This window comes from Mus pahari, chromosome 9 (genome assembly GCF_900095145.1).
Source record: "Mus pahari chromosome 9, PAHARI_EIJ_v1.1, whole genome shotgun sequence".
NCBI classification, from domain to species: domain Eukaryota; kingdom Metazoa; phylum Chordata; class Mammalia; order Rodentia; family Muridae; genus Mus; species Mus pahari.
The window spans coordinates 57,662,437-57,684,983 of record NC_034598.1 but is presented as its reverse complement, the minus strand read 5'-3'; the positions used below and the strand labels follow the sequence as shown (position 1 = coordinate 57,684,983).

Below are 22,547 nucleotides of genomic sequence, written 5' to 3'. Positions count from 1 at the left end.
GGGTTTTGCACAGCAGCGTGAGCTGAAGTGTGAGTTGTCCTTTAGGAAATGCTTGAGGCAAAAGCAAAGGAAGAAAACAAGAGAAGCAGGACCAGTCAGTGCAGGCAGCAGAGGGTGGCCGGGCCCCAGGAGATGGCCACAGGAGTGTGGAGGAGGCGGAGGACTTGAGATATATTTGGAATTCAGAGCCTTTCCTCTCATGTCGCAGCTGTCCAATGGACACTCTGGGGGCTGTGCTCCTCGTGCGCTTGTGTCTGGGATCCGGCTCACAGCTGTGATGGACAGCTCCCAGGGGCTGCAGCCCTCTCCTGGGTTTCTCCCATCTGGAAGACGTCTTCTTGTCCACAGATAAGCAGGGTCTGGAGTGCCAGCTGGGGGAATCTGTTTCAGGAGGAACGGTCAACAGTGGGGCGCTGGTGTTGGAGGGACGTGTGTCCCAGGGCCCTGTCATGAAGATAAGGGTTCTAAAACTATTCTAGATACAGTCCCTGGCACTGTTTACTGTTTGTCCTTCTTGCTGGACATTTAAGTCTACTACCTGACTTCCACTACCACAAAATGTCTCAGACGCGTGTGTCATGGTGATTCCCTCTCCCCACACCCTCCCTGACTTGGCCTAACCACTTCCGTCTCTGTTGTGAGGAAACTGTCTTTCTCCCACGGCTGGTAAAGGAAATGACAGAATCCTCATATGACAGTCTCTTCTTTTCTGTCACGAATTGGTCGGTTTATAACAAGAAATAAGTCTTTCCCTCAACTCTTCTCAAACAGTCATTACCCAACTGCACTTGTAAGATTAGCATCGATAGCCTGGCTTATGGAAAGTCAACTGGAGAATAATTGTACAGTAAAGGGAAGACACTTAGTGATCTCTTTCGGGAAAGCAATCATGGTTTAATCTCAAACTACATAGATGGCTCCATAATGGGCCAGAATAGACGCCGACGGTTTCATAGACAGTAAATAGAGAAGGATATGTCTGGGTGATGATTCAACAAAGGGGTCCACGCTTAAGTGAGATTTGGCGAGAATCCCCTAAAGAGCTGCTAGATCCTGAATGTTCTCTGTTAGAAGTGACTATAGATTAAAGAGACATGAGACAAGTGTAAGGCAGAAGACTTCTTTAAAGTCAAAATAGACATTTTAGTAACTGGGCTTTAAATACATCCTCCCTCCTCTGACGTCATCTAACATTTAACAGCTGCGAATAAATACGGCATAAGCTAATGGAAATGCTTAATAATATAGGAACCGAAAGAATACAGGGGAAGCTAAGGCACCCTAGCTTCAGCTCCTCTGACAGTCCAGCCCCCATCCTGTCCCCCTTCTCCCTGACACCCTGCATCTCCAGCATCCCACAGCCCAGGCAGGCTTGTCACTGAAACCCTAGGGGCCATCCAGGCTGGGTTTGACTCTAGGTTGTAAGGTTGCATCTCTGTGCACCTGGGCAAACTTCAGTATGCATGGCTATGGGATGGGAGTGATTCACCCTCACAGGATTATTCCAGGGTTAAGTGGGCGAATAAGAGTGAAAGCAGAGCAACTACTCAGGAAAACACCACTTGTCTACTATCGATACCTCACCAAAGAAGCATTAGACAGCTAGAGACTGAGAATGAAAAAGAAGAGGGTGGAGCGTGACACCAGGGAAAGGGTGTCCCGGAGCAACTAAACCTTGGCTGTCTGAATAAGGTTGCCGATCAAGCAGTGTACCCAATGGGCTGGCTAGCTGGCCTCAGTTTGGAAGGGCAGGAGCTAATAACTCTACCTGTTAATACACTGTGAGTACCGCCCCTGCCTTGGCAGCACAAGCCGTTCAACCACTGTGAGCCACAAGGCAAACTCTCTACTGATCTTTAACAAATCAGTGCAACAATTCACATCAAAGGCCAAGAAACTGTTACTATTCTGTCTCCGTCTGGGCAATTTATTCCAACACACACACACAAAAAAAGAATTTGCTACAGACACACTGATGTTCCCAGAAGTGGTAACGCTGAAAGGTAAGAAGCCAGCAAGAAGGGGCAAGCTGCACAGGGATGGGGAAATCAGCACCCACCCAATTTCTTTGTGAAGGTGATAAACTATTGAATTATAAATATGAATGCTGGGAACCTCTAAAATCGAGTGCTTGTGATCAAAAAGAAACCCTCAGTGGAAGGGTTGTAAATATGATATGTAAGTTACAGATGGTTTGGAACAACAGAATATGCCAGAACATGGTGGAACTATTAATTTAATTTTTAAAAAGTGTTCAGATACGTTTACTATATATTATTCTAACAATTAAAAGAGGTTTGAAATTGAGGAGCAAAGCCGCTCTCTCAAAGCCTCGTGTTCAGAGACACCAGGTAGCATAGAAATCGCCCCCAAAGACTTATCTCTTTCGTACAAGTACTACCAGCCCGCCTCGAGTTTATGTACAGATTATACACCATCTCCCCCCATAGAAACACGCGCTTCCAATAACGTAAACATTTCCTTCGTACTGAGATCTGTTCAAACCTCCACAGCTAGCACTGGAGGCCAGTTATCTTGGCAGACTTGCCAAGGGACTGTAGCTATGGACCAAGATACTGATTATTTTAAACATCATGCTGGCAAGAGTCAAAACCCTGGCCATTGAGTGAAATGTGATCTGTGTAAAAGCCAGTTTGGCAAAATGCAAACTAACACTCTCTCCTTCTGACATCAGCAAGCCGTAGGCTTTCTAAGCATTTTCTTCATGCCCCAAACTATATTTAGATTAAACCAAGAAAGATATCACACCCAGGATCCCACAATTAAAAAAAAAAAAAGTTTAAGATATGAGTCTCAGATAGAGAAGAAAGAAGCTTTTCCAAACCGTGTGTCCTGTCCCCTCACTGAGACAGTGACACTGGATCCCTAGCAAAGGCGTGAGATACTTCTCCATAGATGTCGCGGCGTGGTTCACAGGCACCAGAGCCAGAATCCTAGGCCACCACAGCGACAGCTCTTGATAGCTGCATTATGCCCACTTGTGTGGAAGAACCCAGGATGGATCCTAGGCACCCCATGAGAGCAATGTGTCTTTGCAAGAAGAGGGTAACTTGAGAGAACAATCCCGAGACAGAAGCTATCTGCTGTACAGGCTAGTCTTCTCACTCAGCTCCATGTGGTCACGGCCTGACTCTGGATCCATCCCCTGGAGATATTTGAGCAGTCAGACCACTCTGTGTACTGAACAGAAACAAAGAAAGGAGTTTCTGTTCTAGATGAGAGGCCAGAAAGGTCTTCCTTCTGTACATCGGTTTTACATCTGCTCAACTGTGGGACCCACCCTCCTAGGACCAGTGGTTCTCAGCCTGTGGGTCACGACCCCTTTGGGAGTCTGATGGACCCTTTCCCAGGGGTCACATATCAGATATCCTGCATATCAGATATTTGCATTATGATTCACAACAGTGGCAAAATCACAGCTAGGAAGCGATGACAGAGTACTTTCAAGGTTGGGGGAGTCAGTACAACATGAGGAACTGTATTAAAGGGTCGCAGCAGTAGGGAGGTTGAGAGCCAACTACTCTAGAAGGTTAGTCAAACGAGGTAGAGACTGAGGCCAACAGCTACCCAGTGGTTCAAAGTCAATGCAGAGTGCCGTAGATCTCAGACGGTGGATACATAACGCCTGCTGGACTGTCAGAGACAACGGCCTCCACTGAACCAGAAGGGGTGGTTTATAGTTTTTTTTTTCTGAGAGGACTTGAAAGTTCACACCTGGCAAAGCCCCCCTGCAAGGCTCAGGACAAAGGCTCAGGACAAGGTGGAGTCATCCTGGGGAGTGGCTGTTTTCACTGGCTACCAGCAACTCAGGATCATCTACATGGCCCTTTGCCCTGCTAACCTCTAGCTTGCCTCTGGATGGCACAGGCCACCCTGACAGGAAGAGCCCCCCCCCCCCCGACCAGCCAAACCTGGCCAGGTCCCCAGCCCTGGGGTAAATGGCTTATGTCACTAAATAATGTGACAGGTCCTGTATAGCAAGCATAGAGCCCTGGGTCAGGGCTGGGGGAGTGGAGGAAGAAGGGCTTAGTCCTTGGCACACACCTACTTAAGTTTTGGGGGGTGGCTCCACCCACCTCTGACTTCAGATTTGGTAAACAGAAGACAGCCTCCAGGAAGTCACTAATACAAATGTCACTGCATAAGTCACTCTGCCACAAACCCAACGTGCCTGTTCACATGCTAGAGGCTAAGGAGATTTCAGTGAGGAACCTGGGTCTTCCTCTTCCAGGGATGGAGTGGCTGGGGGCTTCTTTCCTGGCATCCCCCACACCCTTCATCCCTTCCCCCCTCCCCCTCCCTCTCCCCCTCCCCCTCCCCCCAGATGTTTCCTTTTCTGAGTATGTTCATAACCCAGGCTGGAATAACTGTACTCCCTGCTCATCCCGAGACGTCCGCCCTGTACTGCTTTCAACAGGGAAGCCATAAATAAATCTCAGGCAGGGGACACCCGGGGCACACGCGTCAGCACAATGCTAGGCCTGTGTTCCGAGGTATGCTTGTGGCTAGCGGTTCAACATTAAATTTCTCATCGCTGACTGAACAGCGGTTTTATTCTCTATTGCTTCCAACTCTGGTAGACGTATTCAAGCCTTTTTCAAGATGTAAATGCCCCCCCTCCCAGTAGCAGTTTGGAGACAGCCTGGCAATGACAGCTAAAGCACACTGTGGCGTTCTGTTCCTCTTGCCTTGGCACAGGATTCTTCCTCTGCCAAAGAGAACCACCCACCCACCCTCATGGCCAAGTCTAATGCTCCCTCTAAGATTCAGATCTTATCCCTTCTCTGAGAAATATGGATTGAGCATTTCCTTTGTGAGCTCGAGAGACATCGGGGAGCTCAGTTTATGAGAAACGTGAGGGGTGAAAGAGTTCTGAGCACGGGCTGGGGGTGTTTCTGCTATGAGCTAACTCCTCTTGGGGAGGGATTGGGCGATCATGCAGAAGGCCAGTTCTGTCTCACCCCTCCTTGGCTTTCCCTGAGCATCCTTACTGCCCTGTTCTTGCGTTTTCTTAAAGGCACGTATCCCATCAGCTCCCGAAGACATTTCTACGTAATGTCTGCCCTCTGTCCTCACCATTCCTGATATTTTCTTAGGTATTTGACTTCATGGACTGTCTTATGAATCAACTAGCCAGTAAACGCCCAGTGCTTGAGGTAAATACACCTCTATAGAAGCAACAAGTCTACCTGACACCAAGCGATCGGTGATTGTCTTCAAATCCCCAAGCAGTCTTTTGGTGAAGGCATGTTGTATTGTTTGGAATGGGGGCTTGCAGGTGAGCATGAGAGTCACTGAGCAAAGCTGTGCTAGATAGTGTAATAGTTTGAATGTGCTTGGCCCAGGAAGCGTAGCCATGTTGGGGTGGGTGTGGCCTTGTCGGAGGAAGTGCGTCACTGCGGGGGATGGGCTTTAAGGGCCTATGCTTAAGCTCCACCCAGTTCAGAGAGCATCTTCTGGCTGCCTTCAGATGAACTGAACCTGTGACACCATAAGCCAGCCCCAACTAAATGTTTGCTTTCATAAGAGTTGCCTTGGTCATGATACCAAGCAATAAAGTTCTAGCTAAGACAGTAACTAACAGTATTGGTTGTACCTGGGAGCGGGGATGTTTGTGTTTTGCAGGGATAAAGTCTTTTTTCTATGATTTTTGCTCAAAATTTAAGTTTAGATTTAGCATTGATTTCTTCAGAAATTAACTTGGTTAAGTAGCACACTGTTCTGCATGCCATGGAGCAACTTAGGAAATGTGGATTCAGCTCATTCTTGTTGATAATACAGACAGTGTATTACGCCAAGGAACTAATTTGGAGTCTCCTTCTCTCACAAATTCCCACCTGTAAATTCAGCATGAAGGTTACCTCCGATCACCACTATACTGATAAGTTACTCTTACAGAAGTACGGTATTGCCCTTGACTACTTATATATGTGTTTGTTTGATTGTTTATTATTTGAGATATGTGTTTGCATACACATCCATATGTACTCATATGTACCAGTCTGCATGCAGGTAGAGGTTAGAGGCCAGTCACGCTCCACCTTAGTTTTTGAGACACAGTGTACTTCAAGTGAGTGAAAAGCACTTGCCAATTTCCACAAATTAGTCTGAGTAGAATTATCAAATTGTAATAGAGGGTCTGGCATTCCAATTCCATGCCACTCAATAGAGTCCTTAGAAGCAGAGACAACTTCCACGGTTTTATATGAATTGGACCATTGCCATTTCAATTCAGAGTGAGAATACAGTCCTGGAGAATTGGAAGACCCTCAAGCGTAAAGGTTCCGATCAATGACTTCTCCTTGGGAGATATTATCAAGCGCCGAGGGATTCTCACCTGTACTTTGGTAGCTGGAACCTTTCCCAGCCACAATTAACCTTGTATAATGTTTGAAGAGAGTAACTGAAGTGAGCTAGCTGGGTGTCAGTCTTTTCTAAAAAGGCTGAACCCTTCTCTCTGCTCCTTCAGAAAATGAAGGCTTAGCATCTTGGTGAGCTTCTCTCGCCTATGACCAGCATCAATCAACACCAATGAGCTCTCAGGATTCTCTTCTTGTCTCCACCTCCCCGGCACCAGGATCACAGGCATAGAGCACTGAGCCTGACTGTCTATGTGGGTGCTGATGATACCAAATCTCAGACCCCATTGCTTGCACGGCAAACACTCTGCTGACTGAGCCATCTTTCTGTCCCTAACACTGTCCTTCTCTCTTGAGTCTCCTGTGTTTTCTATCTCTGCAAATCTCCTTGAAAAGGTAACCTGTCCTGCAGCCTTGCCCAACCACACACACACACACACACACACACACACCAGCCTGTGTTGACCTAGATGGTCTCACAGAGAAAGTACAAAGTGTAGAACTGTCCTCAGAAAACTCAGGGCCCTGCTGAAGCCTTCAGTTTTGACCCAGCCCTGCCCCTCCCCTGATGCCATAGACTGGCTCTCCCAGCAGGTGGCCTGGAGTGACAGAATGAGGATGGTGACTGAGTTCCCCACACTCATAGAGTGAGTTGAAGCCTTGGACCAATAACATACCTTGTCCAGATTCCACCCAGTGCTTCTTTATGTTCAACACTCATCTTGCTTTCTGTGGTAGATTTTTAACAAGTCAAGACCCTGAAGATTCCTCACAGAGAAGCATTGCCTGCACAGTGCTCTGCCTCATGGTATCGTCCCATGCGCACCCATAGTGGTTCCAAAGATGAAAGGAGAATCCATTCTCACATGAATTGGGAAAGGTTTTTGCTGGGTAGGTTTTATTGTCAATTTGACACAACCTATAGACACCTTAACAAGGTGAACCTCAATCTACCGCAGCCTAACTCAGCCTACCTCAGTCAGATTGTCCTGTGGCATGTCTATAGGAGACCATGTTGGCTGATGATTGATGTAGGATGGTCTAGCCCACTGTGGGCAGCACTGTTCTTAGGCAAGTAGGTCTAGGCTGTTTAAGAAAGGTAACTGAGCAAGCCGGTAAGCAGCCTTCCTTCATGGTTTCTGTCCCAAGTTCCTGCCTTGAGTTTCTGCCCCTAATTCCTTCAATACTAGACTACTACCTGGAAGGGTAAACTGAAATCATCACTCTTCCTGTAAGTTGCTTATGGTCACGGTATTTATCACAGCAACAGAAAATCGAACTACAATAAGGCCAAACAACATTAAACTGACTTGTTTGTAGTATGAACCCACAACATCTTGAATACTGTTTTGTTCTCTGTAAACTGTGATTATTTTTTTAAAACAACACATTTAGTAAGTATTCTAAATATGCCCCTGCTGGATAGAACACATTTAGGAGGACCATTCCCTTAAGTGACCCTTGTTAATGCCTTCACTTGGACTTGCTGAGTTCATACTAGATCCCGGGTACTTTGTTGGGCCTTTTTCATGCTGTCTATGTCTCTCTTAATGCTCCTTCCCAGGGGAAAGTGGGTATGTATGACTGTCTTCTTTGTGCATGGGCCTGGAGAAGTTCATTGTCCCATATAAATAAATAATGCAAATAATTCCTAAGTCCTAATTTGCATTCAGGTGGGACTCATTCTCCAGTCCACATCTTTAACAGGAAGCAGGCTTTGTCATCTTTAACCTTTGGACCATTCACCTGATGGAGTGATTCCTTGCACTACGTCATTAATATATACCATCGGCATGCCCTGTGAACTCTGTCGGGCACTCCTGAGAGTGAACCTGGCAGAATCCTTCCCTTACTGAGCAGTTCACACCAGATGACAACCAGTATTGATCACTGAGAGGCTATTGGGGCGCCTGTGGTTATGAACATTCGCGTTTCCTCGCAGCGTCTACACATGTCAAGAAGGTGTCTGAGTGATGTTGCTCATCATTCCACAAAGAGGCAACACAGAGTACCAAGCAGGATGCAAGACTCTGGTAAGAAAGCCCCTCTACTGGCTGGTTTTGTGTGTCAACTTGACACAAGCTGGAGTTATTACAGAGAAAGGAGCCTCCCTTGAGGAAATACCTCCATGAGATCCAGCTGTAAGGCATTTTCTCAATTAGGGATCAAGTGGAGAGCCCATTATGGGTGGTGCCATCCCCTGGGCTGGTAGTCTTGGGTTCTATAAGAAGGCAAGCTGAGTAAGCCAGGGGAAGCAAGCCAGAAAGTAACATCCCTCCATGGCCTCTGGATCAGCTCCTGCTTCCTGACCTGCTTGAGTTCCAGTTCTGACTTCCTTTGGTGATGAACAGCAATGTGGAAGTGTAAGCTGAATAAACCCTTTCCTCTCCAACTTGATTCTTGGTCATGATGTTTGTGCAGGAATAGAAACCCTGACTAAGACAGCCCCGTTCAAGTGGAAGGGCAGAAGGTACAGAGTAGCAAGCAGCTGAGAGCTCGGAGGAATCACCTGGCCAAGGGGTTTGAGTTGAATTCAGGAGATCTGAAGGAAGAGCTACTGTTAAAGAACTGACAGGAATTTCATCTCCATAACCACACTCCATAGATGCCGCAGCCCTCCCATCAAAGGACCCTATCTTTGATCTGCCTCTTCTCCTTACATCCCTATTTCTCTGTCCAGTCACTCCCCTCCCTCCCACATTGTTCTACCACAGTCTTCTGAGCATAGAGAAGATAACAACACTACAGAATGGTGTATTGGAACCAGCCTAGGAACACCAGCCTTTGAACCAGGTCGAATCTTTGGGGAACACAGAAACATCCAATGAGAACTACTGACATGAATCTCATCTCCAGGACTCCTGGAATGGAAATTGTTCAGGCACAGAACTGGGCTTGGAGAAAGCTGCAGTTCTCTAAGCGCCCCTCTCTCAGGGTGACCTCTTACCCTCTCCAATAAATGATAGTAAGGCTTTCCCATGGGTGTGCTGGGTGCTTTATACAACAAACCATCCCAATATTCGGCATGGTTTAATAAATGGTAGCTAATCATTATCTGTCATTTACTCTGACTCTTCTGATTGCCCAAATGTCCTTCTGACCTGGACTTAATGACCTAATCTTTGTTGGACATGTCCATGTGTCTAGCGTAAACTGGCCAATTACCTGGAGGCTGCCTCGTTGATGACAACCTCACTAGAGTGTCTCCTCTTTGCTACATGTGGTCCTCCTCTTCTTATACCTAGCCCAGCCATGTTTCTGTAATAATCTCAGGGCTTGAAGAGAGGGCTGAGAGCAAACATCTGTGTACCTGCACTCTAGCTGCTGATGGCTTTGACATGCTTGCTGTTATTACACCGGGCAAAGCCAGTGTCATGGATAACTTCATAAATAGACATAAATAGAGTAAAATGGAGAACAGAGGAAGGGCAGGTGTACAGAGAGGCTGCTAACGGGAGCTGTTGTCGCCTCAGTAGCTATGCCAGGTCGGACTTAATTGTGATTACTGAGATGACTTTTGGTTGACCAATGCTCAACTGAAGCGATGACATAGTGACAGAATCAGGACATGCCACCTTCCAAATCTTATGACTTTGGCACAAGCAAGACGATACACCGGGGACATATGATATCTAGCAGATGCAGGGGAAATGTTTCTTGAAAGCTTGCCCTTATCTGTTAAAACAGAGATTTCTGGGAATTGAGGCTGTCATGCACTTCTCCTTTAGAATGGCTCTGATGCAAGAGGAGAGCTAAATCTGTGATAGATGTGGTCCGTGGTGGATATCCATGACCATGAAGAAGATGAGAAGACAGGACCTAGACAAACTAGGCTTCTTGCTTGCTCTCCTACAGATCCACATGTTTCTTAAAAAAACATGTTTGATCTTCACACAGCAGCTACTTCTTTCTGCCTTCTAGTCTCCCAGTGAGTTAGGTTTCCAAGATCCAGTTCTTACTATCTATCTTATTGGAATTATTCACCAAAGCATGGTCCTGCACACACGTGACATGTAGCATCAAGCCCCTGCTCCTATAAGCTTGCTTCTGCCAGATTGATCCCCGAATACCCACCGTTAAACATCAAAGGGTAGAAGAAAAGGCTCTTTGTCTCTATTACCCCAGCCTTACTTCAGAACCCACACTCTACAGAACGGCTTAAGTCTTTTGAGGTGTCTTCTTTTGCCTATGGTCATTCGTATCATGAGCGTGTTTTGTTTAATTTTGTTTGGCTGTTGCAGGATCAAATCCATGGTCCTGGTATGCTAGGCAGGATGTCTGTAACCCCTGCACAGGACTGAGCCTCAGTGACTAATGAAAGTGGTCAAGGAATCGGTCAGACTTAGGAATCTGGATTTGTGTAGAAATGTCAAGGCAAGGGATAAATTCTGTGTGCAAAGGTGTAGGTGCTATGTAAAGCCCTGTGATTAAATTAAACCACATTATAAATGTGAACCAATTATAAGAGGCGTGAAGAGCCAAGAGGTATAAGTCTTAAGAGGGGAGAATGACGTCAAAATTTGGTATATGATGAATAAAGGATGGGAACCAAGGGATAGGGTTCTAGAAACCCAGAGGGGATAAAGGAGGTTCACCTGGAGAACACTATCCTCAGCAGTTTGGAGAATTCACACTCCTTCCTATGACTGTCTTCCCAGGGCCAATTCTGTCACAATGGACACCTTTGCCCTAGATGCTCTGAGACACTGAAGTTTTCCTCCCCTCTGTGTACCTCCAGGCCATGTCCTCTCTGCCCGCAGGTGTTCCCTGCATAGCAATCTAGTCCTGTCCTATCTCCCCTCCCTGACCTCAGGTCTCAGACACAGGTCCTACATCTGGTTGGGCGCCCCTTCCCTTCCAGGAGCGCAGTCCCTCCTCCTTGCAAGCACTCACTGCTGGCAGCCAGTGCCTCTAAGCTCTTCAGAGGAGAGCAGGCCATGGCTGCTCCTTTTGTTTCAGGTGTTGTCAGCACTTCTTGATCTTGGTAGAGAAATATCTGTGGACTAAATCAAAGGACACACAGGGCAGGGTCCACGCTGCATCAACATCTGGCTGACAGAGTAAACTAAGACTCCAGGGGGCTTCTGCTTCTGGAAGACTCTTGGCAACAAAGTCTTATCTGTTTGAAACAAATGGTAAGAAACCTCAAATGAGGGCTGGCGAGATGGCTCAGTGGTTAAGAGAACAGACTGTTCTTCCAAAGGTCCTGAGTTCAAATCCCAGCAACCATATGGTGGCTCACAACCATCTGTAACAAAAACTGGTGCCCTCTTCTGGAGTGTCNGAAGACAGCTACAGGGTACTTACATGTAATAAATAAATAAATCTTAAAAAAAAAAAAAAAAAAAAAATACAACAATTTAAAAAAAAAAAAAAGAAAAAAAAAAAAGAAACCTCAAATGAATTGGCACATTGTAGGATTTTGAAGAAGTTTTGATACATTCAAGAAACACTAAAACCACCCACCCGCCCACCCCCTTTCCTGTCTGAACTATCGCTTTGAACTCACTAGGTAATTATTTTTTCTTTAAATAATATTAAAATCAGTTTAAATGTCTTTTCACAAGCACTCCAAGCACGAGCTAGGAACGCAGGGACCCTTAGGTTTAGTCTTTGCGTGGGGTAGTGAGGCGTGAGGCTCTCTAGAAGAGATTAGGCAATGGTAAACCTAATCCCCCACCCTGAGGGAGGGATTTATAAGTCACCTAAATCAGAACTCCAAAGGTCCTCATAAGTATGGCAGCAAATGCCTAAGATGTGGGGAGTCAGGGAGGTCTCTGAACACTGCATCCTTTGACATGCAAGTAGCGCCAACATTCTGAACAGAAGTTGTAGATACTAGCAGACTATCTTTAGAAACAGGAAGTCAGGAATGGCCTATAAATACCTTCCCCTTCCTTCCTGAAGATCACACATACAGATTTTTTTTAAAGATCCAGAAGAAAAAACAACAACAACACAAAAAATGATATAGAAATAAAGAAAGTGCCCTCCTTTCTAGATTTTTCTAAAACTTTAAAATGTGTTGTGAGGGGAAGAATATCACTTCAGCTTTTGACTGTGGGTGTCAGCCCTTCAAAGATGGCTTTCTTCTTTTTAAAACATTTAGCATATTGAGGGAAATCATGACTTGGGGACTGATGAGAGAGCCCTAGTTACTGCTAGAAAGCGGTGGGGCCCTCGGCTGCTGGGGTGTTCAGCAACTCTCCAGCAGGATTAGGCACTGTTGTCTCACTATTGTCCCAGTTGTGTCTGAGTGAGCCTCAGGGACACGTGACATACGCTCTGACCTCAGCCCTTGCTGACACAGACAGTCTTAACAATACCTCTCCAACAGACCCACCCCAGGCTGCTCCTCTTTCCAGCTGTAGGTGTGTCTGGTGGGAAAACGATCCGGAGAGACTGACACACAAAGTCTGTGGGTCCCAGAATCACTGTGAGGAATCTTTTCCTAGAATCACCATGGGAGAGATGGAGGCTGGGAGAAAGATGTCCATTCAGATACCCATTCCACTTTTAGCCCTGCCCATCTTCTTTGCCTCAGAAAAGGGGAACTTTTTCTATCTCTTTCTTCTCGATGCTAACTAGTACCTCAGCCAGTGGCACTCAACCTCCCTAATGCTGCAGTCCTTTAGTACAGTTCCTCATGCTGTGGTGACCCCCGACCATAAAATGATGTTCCTTGCTCCTTCATAACTGTAATTTTGCTACTGTTATGAATCATAATGTAATATCAGTGTTGCAGTTTGGACTGTTGTTATGTATTGTAATGCTAACTTCTGTACCCTAGAGTGAAGTCTCACACTGACAAGCTTTTGTTGTGCAAAACTAACTCCTTGATTTAAAACTACTGGTTAAATAAAATTGGCTACATCCAGTTACTGAAGGGATTAAAGGTAGATAGGTTTTGAGTTACCTGGTTGGCAGTGGAGAAGGAGGGGGTGGGGACCAGGAGGAGAAGGGGGAGGGATGAGGGAAGAGGATGAGGGGAGAGGAGGAAGCATCCAAGAGAGGAGATTTACCCCGAGTATGTGGCCAGGAGAAATAGCAAGTATCTGGGTTACACCACTGGGGAGGCAGCCAGGCAGGCAGTTAGAACAATAGATTAGGGGTGACCCTCAGTGATTGTCAAAGCCAAATAAAATAACGATAGTTAGAGTTTCGTTTATTTGTGAGCTAGTTGGGGGTAAGCATAAAGTGGTCGTACTACACATCTGAAATGCAGGATATCTGAGATGTGACGCCTGTAAAAGGGTTGTTAGACCACCAAAGGGACTTCGACCCATAGATTGAGAACCACTGCCCTAAGTGTGCCTATGTCTGTGTACATGCTGTGTATAGGTATGTGAGCGCACATGCAAACACACAGCACACACACACACACACACACACACACACACACTCACACCACAGTACTTTGGACTTCCATGTTCTTTCTAAAGCTCCCTCCCACTCAAATGTCAGGGTTTGCCTGCCCCCACCTCCTTTTCTCCTACATTCTCCAGGCAGCTGCTGGGATTAACAGTTGCCTGCCCTGGGGCTTTTTTAAAACACTAATAACCCTATCCTTGAATTTCCTTTTGAGTCCATTCTTCAATTCTTACATTGAAACTAAGAGCCTCAAGAGGAAACTCTGATTTCCCAGTATTATCTAGGAAACACAAAGGACTCCCACAAATCCCCAGTAACTGTTACAGCCACTGTAGCACATGAAAGACTTGTACAAATGGCATACCATTTTCTTCGTAAAAACTGTCTAGAGAGATGGCTCAGTGGTTTAAAGCACTGGCTTCTCTCCCAGAGAACCCAGGTTCAATTCCTACTGTCGCATGGTTGCTTAGGATCTCTGTAATTCCAGTCCCAAGGGATTGAACACGCTCTTCTGGCTTCCTTGGTCACTGCAAGCACGTGGTGTATACACAGAAAAAACAAACAAGCATATGGACATATAACTAAAAATGAATCTTTTAGAAATAACTGAATGCCTACTCCAGTCACCATTAAGATTATACAAGGGAAGAGGTGACCACACTGATAACCAGGGTGTGAAAATATAGAACACAGGGGTTGGAGAGATGGCTCAGCGCTTAAGAGTGCTGACTGCTCTTTTAGAGGTCCAGAGTTCAATTCCCAGCAACCACATGGTGACTCACAATCATCTGTAATAGGATCTGATGCCCTCTTCCAGTGTGTCTGAGGACAATGACAGAGTACTCACATACAGGAAATAAATAAATCTTTAAAAAAGAAAATATAGAACACTTAACTCTGAGCATTCAGCTTGTGTTCAGTCATTTTTAATTTCCTGGACTAAGAAAACAAAGGTATCAAAAACAAACAAAAAAAAATGGTTACGAAACAAATCAAAACTACTCTCTTTCCTTGTTGAAGGTTGAAAAAATTCTAAGTTTGGTTAATGCATAAGAAAGCTGAAAGTATAACATGGGGAAGCCTACGGAGTGATAACATTTGGATGCTACCTTTAAAAACAAAACAAAACCAAAAAAATAAAAAAACAAGATCTCTGGAGATGGCTTGGTGGGAAAAGGGCTTGGCCACAGGAGCCTGAGAACTAGAGCCAGGGTACCCAGGGCAGGTGCCCATGACATGGCAGAGGGGTGAAGATTCCAGAGCTCGGCAGGTGGAAACAGGCTGTCCCCAAAGCAAGCTGGCTGGCTGGATTAACAAAAGTGGTGAGCTCCGTCCAGGTCCAAGTGAGCAGCGACATTGCCTCCACCAATACAATGGGAAACTGTTAAGAACCAGGCCCAGTGTTAGCCCCATGTCTTCATGTGTATACACACACACACACACACACACACACACACACACACACACACACACACCTGCATGCATACCACACACTTGCAAACATGCACACACTTGGATGCATGCCATACACATGGACACATACAAAATAAATGGGGGAAAAAAATGAGACAGCTTTTAGAGCCACATCCGGGTTTATTTGGCATGTGAAATGCAACCCTCCTGCCCATGGTGCCAACATGGTGCCAACATGGTACCAACAAGCTTCAGCAGGGATCTCCTCTCTTGGCACTGTCTTCCTGGAATAACCTGAGGCAGCCATCTCCTTAGTGCACAATGACACGGGTTAGACGGGGGAAAAAAAGAGTTCTGTGTGTGTGCTGTAGGTGAGTGCCAAGACGCTACAGGACCTTACACCAGTCAGCTGTACCTGTCTTCTACCTATGCCCCCACCCCTAACTCACATTGGCAAGGCCAGTGCACACTCGCCCTTGCCAAGACCACCTTATTTGGCATCTTTCTAAACCTAGGGGCTTAGCAACATAGCCAGAACTCTGAGCAGTTGGTCATCAACTGTAATTTTATCAAGGGATGGAGCGCTTCCAAGCTTGGTCTCAGACATAGTGAGACCACACCCAACTCAATTGTTCCTATTTAAACAATGAGAGAGATGGGGGGGGGACAGAGGGACAGAGTTTTTATCTGGAAGGAAAAGCACTGCTGAGTTGTGAATACACATGGGCACCCACACTGCTCCTAGACACCAAGACCACTCCAAATGCTGTGTTGAGAATCTTCCAAGCTAGGAAAAGCTGCGGCCAGAAAAGAATACCTATAGCCCCCAGAAAACTGCTGTAGCCCGGGGGTGGCCCCACCTACAATGGGCTGGGCCCTCCCCCACCAATCACTAAATAAGAAATTGCCCTGAAAATTTGCCTACAATTGGATCATATCTCCTCCTGTCTCTGTCTCTGTCTCTGTCTCTGTCTCTGTCTCTCTCTCTCTCTCTCTCTCTCTCTCTCTCTCTCTCTCGCTCGCTCGCTCTCTCTCTCTCTCTCTCTCTCTCTCTCTCTCTCTCTCTCTCCCCCCCTCGCCCCCGCTCTCTCTCTCTCTCTCTCTCTCTCTTCCCCACCTCTCTCCATGGAACTTCATGTACATAAAATAGACCATCAAGTAAAAATTAAGAGTACAAATAACATGTCCCTCACCATCTGCCAGGCGTCAGGGAAGGCGCTCAGGGCTTCTCACGTGCAGATTGATAAAGCACCATCACAGGCAGATTTGAGAGCTAAGTGACAATGTCCTTCAGGAAAGAAAGGAGGTCTGCTTCTTACTTAAAGAGAGTTTGCCTTCCAGCTGCCACTTGAAAAAGAAAGCACATTTTTTCTTGTCCAGGCATTTGTGGGAGTATACAGTCTCAAATTCTATGATTGGGTTCAAGTACTATAAAGGGGTCTCAGGAGACTGAGTCTGCCTTTCATGTCCTGGCACTAATATTCAGAAATTATTCTCCTGTTCTTTTCTAAAATTGAGGTGGGCAGGAGACAGGGAAGGGGTTGATTGATTCTTGATTCTTAACTATTTTGGTGTCTGAATTATCATGATTTCCAACCCTAAGGACAGAATGTCTGCAGGAAAAAGAGTGTAGAATTGATTCTAGTTTGTTAAACTAGACAGAAGCCCTGGGATTAAGAAAACCAAACTATTGTGACACTTCACTTAGAGTCAGTCAGTTATCCTGGGTACCAGTGTGTAGCAAACAGGTCTGCAAATACTAGAAAAATCATAAGCCACTGGGCCATGTAAATTCACTTGCAGTGAGCTCAGTTGGGCTTTCCCCATACATAGTATTCAAGTCACATATAAATCCAACATGCAGGGTGAAGAGATGGCTCAGCAGTTAAGAGTGCCGACTGATCTTCAGACTGTCGTGAGTTCAAATCCCAGCAACCACATGATGGCTCACAACCATCTGTAATGGAATCTGATGGACTCTCTGGTGTGTCTGAAGACAGCTACAGTGTACTTACATATAATAATAAATAAATCTTTAAATAAATAAATAAATCCAACGTGCACGTCACCTCTCTAAAAAATGTGTTTCCATGCCCTCTGAGAAGGAACTGTGGGCTCATTGGAAATTTAAGCAACCTTTAATTGTGCAGATAGTGCCTGGATTCGCAGCTCCTACAGGAGTAAAATGAAAACGAGGCTCACTGTAAACTGGTGTCTGTCCAGATCCAGCCCGTTTGGAAATGGAGGCCCCATCCAGAGGAAACCCAGCTGCTGAGCCATACACAGCCTACATGCTAGAATTTGAACTTTTAAATTTTGGGTTTCTTTTTTGTTCATTTGTTCATTCGTTGGTGGCTACATTCACAGCACAGTGCTCTTGAGCAGGTCAGAGAACAGCTTCATGGGGGTCAGTTGACCCAACTTCTTGAGTCCAGAGGATCAAATTTAAACCAGGGATAATCAAGCCTGGTGACCAGTCCCTCTAAGCCACCTTGCCAGCCCTTGAAAGACAAATGTTAATAGGCGGTGTCTTAATTGGGGAATCTTGCTATTGCTGTTATGAAACACCACAACCAAAAACACCTCGGGGGATGAAAAAGTTTACTTGGCTTATGCTTCCACATCATTGTTTATCGTTGAAAGAAGTCCGAACAGGAACCTGGAGACAGGAGCTGATGCAGGGGCCATGGAGGGGGACTGCTTAATGACACACTCCTCATAACTTTCTCAGCCTGTTTTCTTATAGAACACCAGCCCAGGGGGAGCTTCACCCACAACAGGCTGGGCCCGCCCCCCATAAATCACTAATTAAGATAATGCCCTACAGGCTTACATACAATCTTATCTTATGGAGGCATCTCAACTGGGTTTCCTCCCCTTAGACGTCTATCAAGTTGATATAAAACTAGCCAGCACAACTGACCCCTTGTCAGCTTGACACACAAACACATCACTATGAAGCTACACCCCCCCCTTTCTTCTTCATCTCACAAGTTAATATCAATATCATAATATAAAGCATTTTACAAAATTGAACACCCCCCCCCGCGGTCTTACAAATACAAACTTTAAAAATTCTGTCTCTTTTTTTAGAAAAAAAAAAAATCCAAAGGCTCTTTTAAATTTTTGAAATTGAAACTCCCTCAACTGTGGGCCCCTGTAAAATCAAGAATCAGCTAAACACTTTCTTATTTCGAGAGAAAAGAACCAGGGTTTACTTACAGTCTGTTCAAAGCAAAACCGAACTCCAAACGTGAAAACAACTCCACGCCCAGTGTCTGGGATTCACTCACCATCACCTGGGCTCCTCCAAAGAGCTTGGCTCACTTCTCCAGCTCCATCCTCTGCAGCACACACAGTACCTCTTCTAAGCTCCATCAGGCTGCACTCCAAGGCTGCTGCCGTTCTTGGTGATCATCCCATGGTAGTAGCATCTCCAGAATGCTGGGGTCGCCTGATGCAACCAGGTTGCACTCTCACCAATAGCCTCTTCTGGGCTCTCTTCAGAGATCCCACAGTCTTGCCACATAGTGCCAAACCTTGGCTTCTTTCCATGTCCCATTCCTACTTTCAAAACCAGTACCACCTGGGTGACGCTGAAACTACCAAGTTCAGGTGCCAACATGAGGTCCAACCTTGGCCACTCCTAGAACACAGCTTCTGTGTACTGGCCCTGAGGAAACACTTCCCAGAAGATGTCACCTTAATGATGCTGCTGGCCTCTTCTTAATCCTAGCTGATTCTTCTGCCCCAGGTGGCCAGCTTCCATTGTGCCAGCAAAGCAAAGGTTTTGCTTTAGTGGTTCTGGGTCTCTTGTTAATCACAGCCAATTCTTCAGCCCCAGCTGACCAGACACCATAGATTCTTCACACAAAGGGCCCAGAAGAGCTTTTGCTTCCTTCTGAAAGTTTATAAGCCAGGCCTCCGTCTTCTGCACTGCTCGCAACATTTTTAATCTTCCAAGCTCTTACAGAACAGCCCACTGAGGTCTCAACACTCAATGGATTTTTCTACCTCCAAGTCCCAAAGTCCTTCTACAGTCCTCCCTAAAACAGCATGGTCAAGTTTGTCCCAGGAATCTCCCATGATCCTGGTACCATGTCTTAGGTATATCTTAAGAGTTCTTATTGCTGTGATGAAACATCACGACCAAAAGCAACCTGGGAGGAAAGGGTTCGTTTAGCTTGTGTTGCACATCCATATTCATCATTGAAGGACTTCAGGGCAGGAACTCAAAATAGGGAAGGAACCTGGAGGCAAGAGTTGATGCCAAGACCATGGAGGGGTCCCCACTGGCTTGCTCCTCATGACTTGCTCAACCTGCTTTCTTGTAGTGCTCTGGACCACCAAGCCAGTGATGTCCCTACCCACAATGGGCTAGGCCCTTATCCACCAATCACTAGTAAAGCAATACCCCACAGACTTGTCTACAGCTGGATCTTATGGAGTCATTTTCTCAGTTGAGGCTCCCTCCTCTTCGATGATAGCTTGTGTCAAGTTAACACAAAACTAGCCAGCACAACGGGGTTGCATGCCTTTCCTCTAGCTGTGTTGAGGGTTGGTCTTGTGCGCTGACTTCTGTTCCCAGAGATCTGGTTAGCGTACAGATTCTAGCATTGTCATGATTATTGAACCATCTCTTGTGTCCACCTCGTGTAAAGAATGCCCCCCAATTATTTCTGATTGGTTAATAAAGAGCTGATCGACCTATGGTTAGGCAGAGGAGAGAGGAAGGCTGGACTTCCAATCCCAGCCACTCAATGGTCCCAGGGGAGAAAAAGAAGAGAAGAACCATGAGGAACGGAGGTAGAGGGACCACATGGAAAGACCATGAGGCAGAGGGTCCAAGAGAAGTCATGGTGAGCAGGGAGACAAGAGATTTGCCACGAGCAGAGCAAGCCAGGGAAAGACTCAGACTGAAGATAAATGACCTCATGGCTGGAAAAGAGATAGTTTAGAGGGTTAGAACTAATGAATATTTGCCCAGTCATAGTGCTTATAAACTTAATAAGTCCTTGGGTCAATTATTTGGGAGCCACACTGGGAACAGATAAGGCTCATGCTTAAATTACAGTCTAGAACATTGACTGTGAACACTGATTTTATTCTATGAAGCAATCTTAATCTAAGAAACTCTGCAGGTGACATCCATGTTACAGACATGTTACAGCCCATGCTAGGTCACTAAACCCAGCCTTAGTGAGAACCGTCCATTCTTCTGATTGTCTGGCACAAAGATTAATTAGGCTATTGATTAGTTCAGCATAGCACTATCTATAGAGCACAAGTTAGATTGTCAATTCCCTATAGGCAAATATTATTCCCACAGAAGTCTGCGCGCTGTTTGTTGCTGATGATGGAGATGTCTTTAGTATTTTACTAAGGACTCCCATCAAAGAGTATTTTAAATTTTAATTTAATTTTGTAATCTTATGTGTACGAGTGTTTTGTCTGTATATGTGTACGGGCACACATGAATGCCTGGCTCCCACGGGGGCCAAGAGAAAGTTTCAAATTCCCTGGAACAGGAGTTGCAGATGTTTGTGAGCTTCCACATGACTTCTGGGAAAGAAATCCAGGTATTTTGCAAGAGCAGAAAATACTCTTAACCACTCAGCTATCACTACACCTTACCTTCTAAAAAATTCAAAAGAGAAGCCAAGAATTGTGTATTTCAGACCTTGGGAAGTGGACACAGAAGAATCAGGAGTTCTGAAAGGACAATCTAAACCCCATTTGTCTCCATGTAAGGACCAAGCCTGATTTTGAAAAGAAAGCCGTAAGTCACCAACTCCAGAAACAGACCATAAAATCCAGAAACAAGGTCATAAAACCCCCTCCCACAGAGCAGCCTGGGGAGAACCACAAGAACGGGGAATACCTTATCTCAGAATGGGCCGCCCTATCTCATCCTAGAGTTAAGCGTTCATGACACAGGAATGCAGACCTCTGACCACCTGGCACAAGCCGCTGTCCCTGTGTCCTCCCCAGCACCCACCCATGGAATTTTAGATTACCTAACCCATTCTCTAAGTATAGAAGAACTAACTGAAGCCAATCAAAGTTATATTACTGTCACTGCTTTGGCCCCTACCAATCACATTAGAGATTACCTAATCCTTCTAGAGAGTTCTGGCCTGCACACCTTTGTCTAGGGTCACTGTTGTGTAAAATAGTTCACCCCCACACTCTGGGTGTTTCTGCAGAATAAACGTTCTTTGTCTTTGTATAATGCTATCTAAGTCAGGGGTCTTCCTTCAGTGATTTGGGGACCCTGAGAGTTCAAGGTCTTCCTCAATGACCCAGTAAGTTTGAAGTCAACCTAGATACACACATGACCCTGTCTCAAAAAAGTAAAAGGTTTAAAAGATTTTTCTATGGTGTGTCAGTAGAGTTACAGGAGACCCGGCTCTCTTTTACTTTTAACGAATATTAGTAGAAAAACCGTCAAACCAAACGGCAAAATGGGGCTCGGATTCAGCCGTAAAGGCAAGAGGATATTCATGGTATAATCTGTAATGGCTTCCATCTGCCTACCATTCCTGTTATTAAATAAATAAATAAATAAATAAATAAACAAATAAACAAATAAATAAATAACAGGGAGACCTTCAGGATAGAATGTACAAATTCCCTTTTCCATCCGAAAAGGGGCATGGATGGGTCTTATCTGGGGTACTCCAGCAAGGCAAGTAGAGTTTATTTGTCGTTTTTAGAACTGCGGCTTCCCTGGCATCTTTCAGTCTCACTGATGTGAACTCAAAGTATAAGAATCGAAATACACATACAGGAGAATGGATACAAGGAGGATAGTCTCTGTCTGAATATAGCTGCACTTTCCTTGTTTTTCCAGAGGGGGTGCACTCACCCACAGGTCGCACCGGGAGAGAGCAAAGCACAAGTTTGGAAACAAAGATGACCCCCTGACAAGTGACTTGGAGAAAAAGGATTTCAGATTCTCTTGGTGAGTTTGCCTGAATAGGAAGAGCACGCCAAGTGAAGTAGGTAAAGATCTCCCTTGCAAGAGCTTTTCTGAGCGTTCACTTCAAAGACACCAACTTCTCCTTCCTCTCCCCTTGCTCATTCCCACTCCAACCACAGAGCGTGGCTGTCTACAAAAATAACCCATAAAGAGTGGTTGGGAAGCAAATCGGAGGGCTCGCTCCCACCCCTTGGTTGGGAACATCTTGATGACTCAAGGGTTCTTGGGCTTCACGACCCTGATGCCACCGTTCTATTTCAGAGCCTCAGTAAATAAGAGTCATCATTCCCACGTTCACACCAGTCCTCATCCCTGGGGAGACTATCAGGTCCCAGGCAGAATTTCATCCTAGTGACAGACAGCAACTTAGGAACTAGAAGCTCTAGGGAATTGTTGTTGTT

At 45.7% G+C, this 22,547-nt stretch overlaps 1 long non-coding RNA gene across 1 annotated transcript; it reads right to left on the bottom strand.

The window, feature by feature from the left end:
* Positions 1-876: 876 nt before the first annotated feature.
* LOC110326168 lies at positions 877-22,140 on the bottom strand. Its single transcript, XR_002380771.1, has 4 exons — positions 21,953-22,140; positions 21,570-21,575; positions 16,398-16,511; positions 877-3,201 (listed from the first exon to the last, which is right to left on the bottom strand). It is a non-coding gene; the product is annotated as an uncharacterized LOC110326168 (long non-coding RNA).
* Between the last annotated feature and the right edge of the window lie 407 nt (positions 22,141-22,547).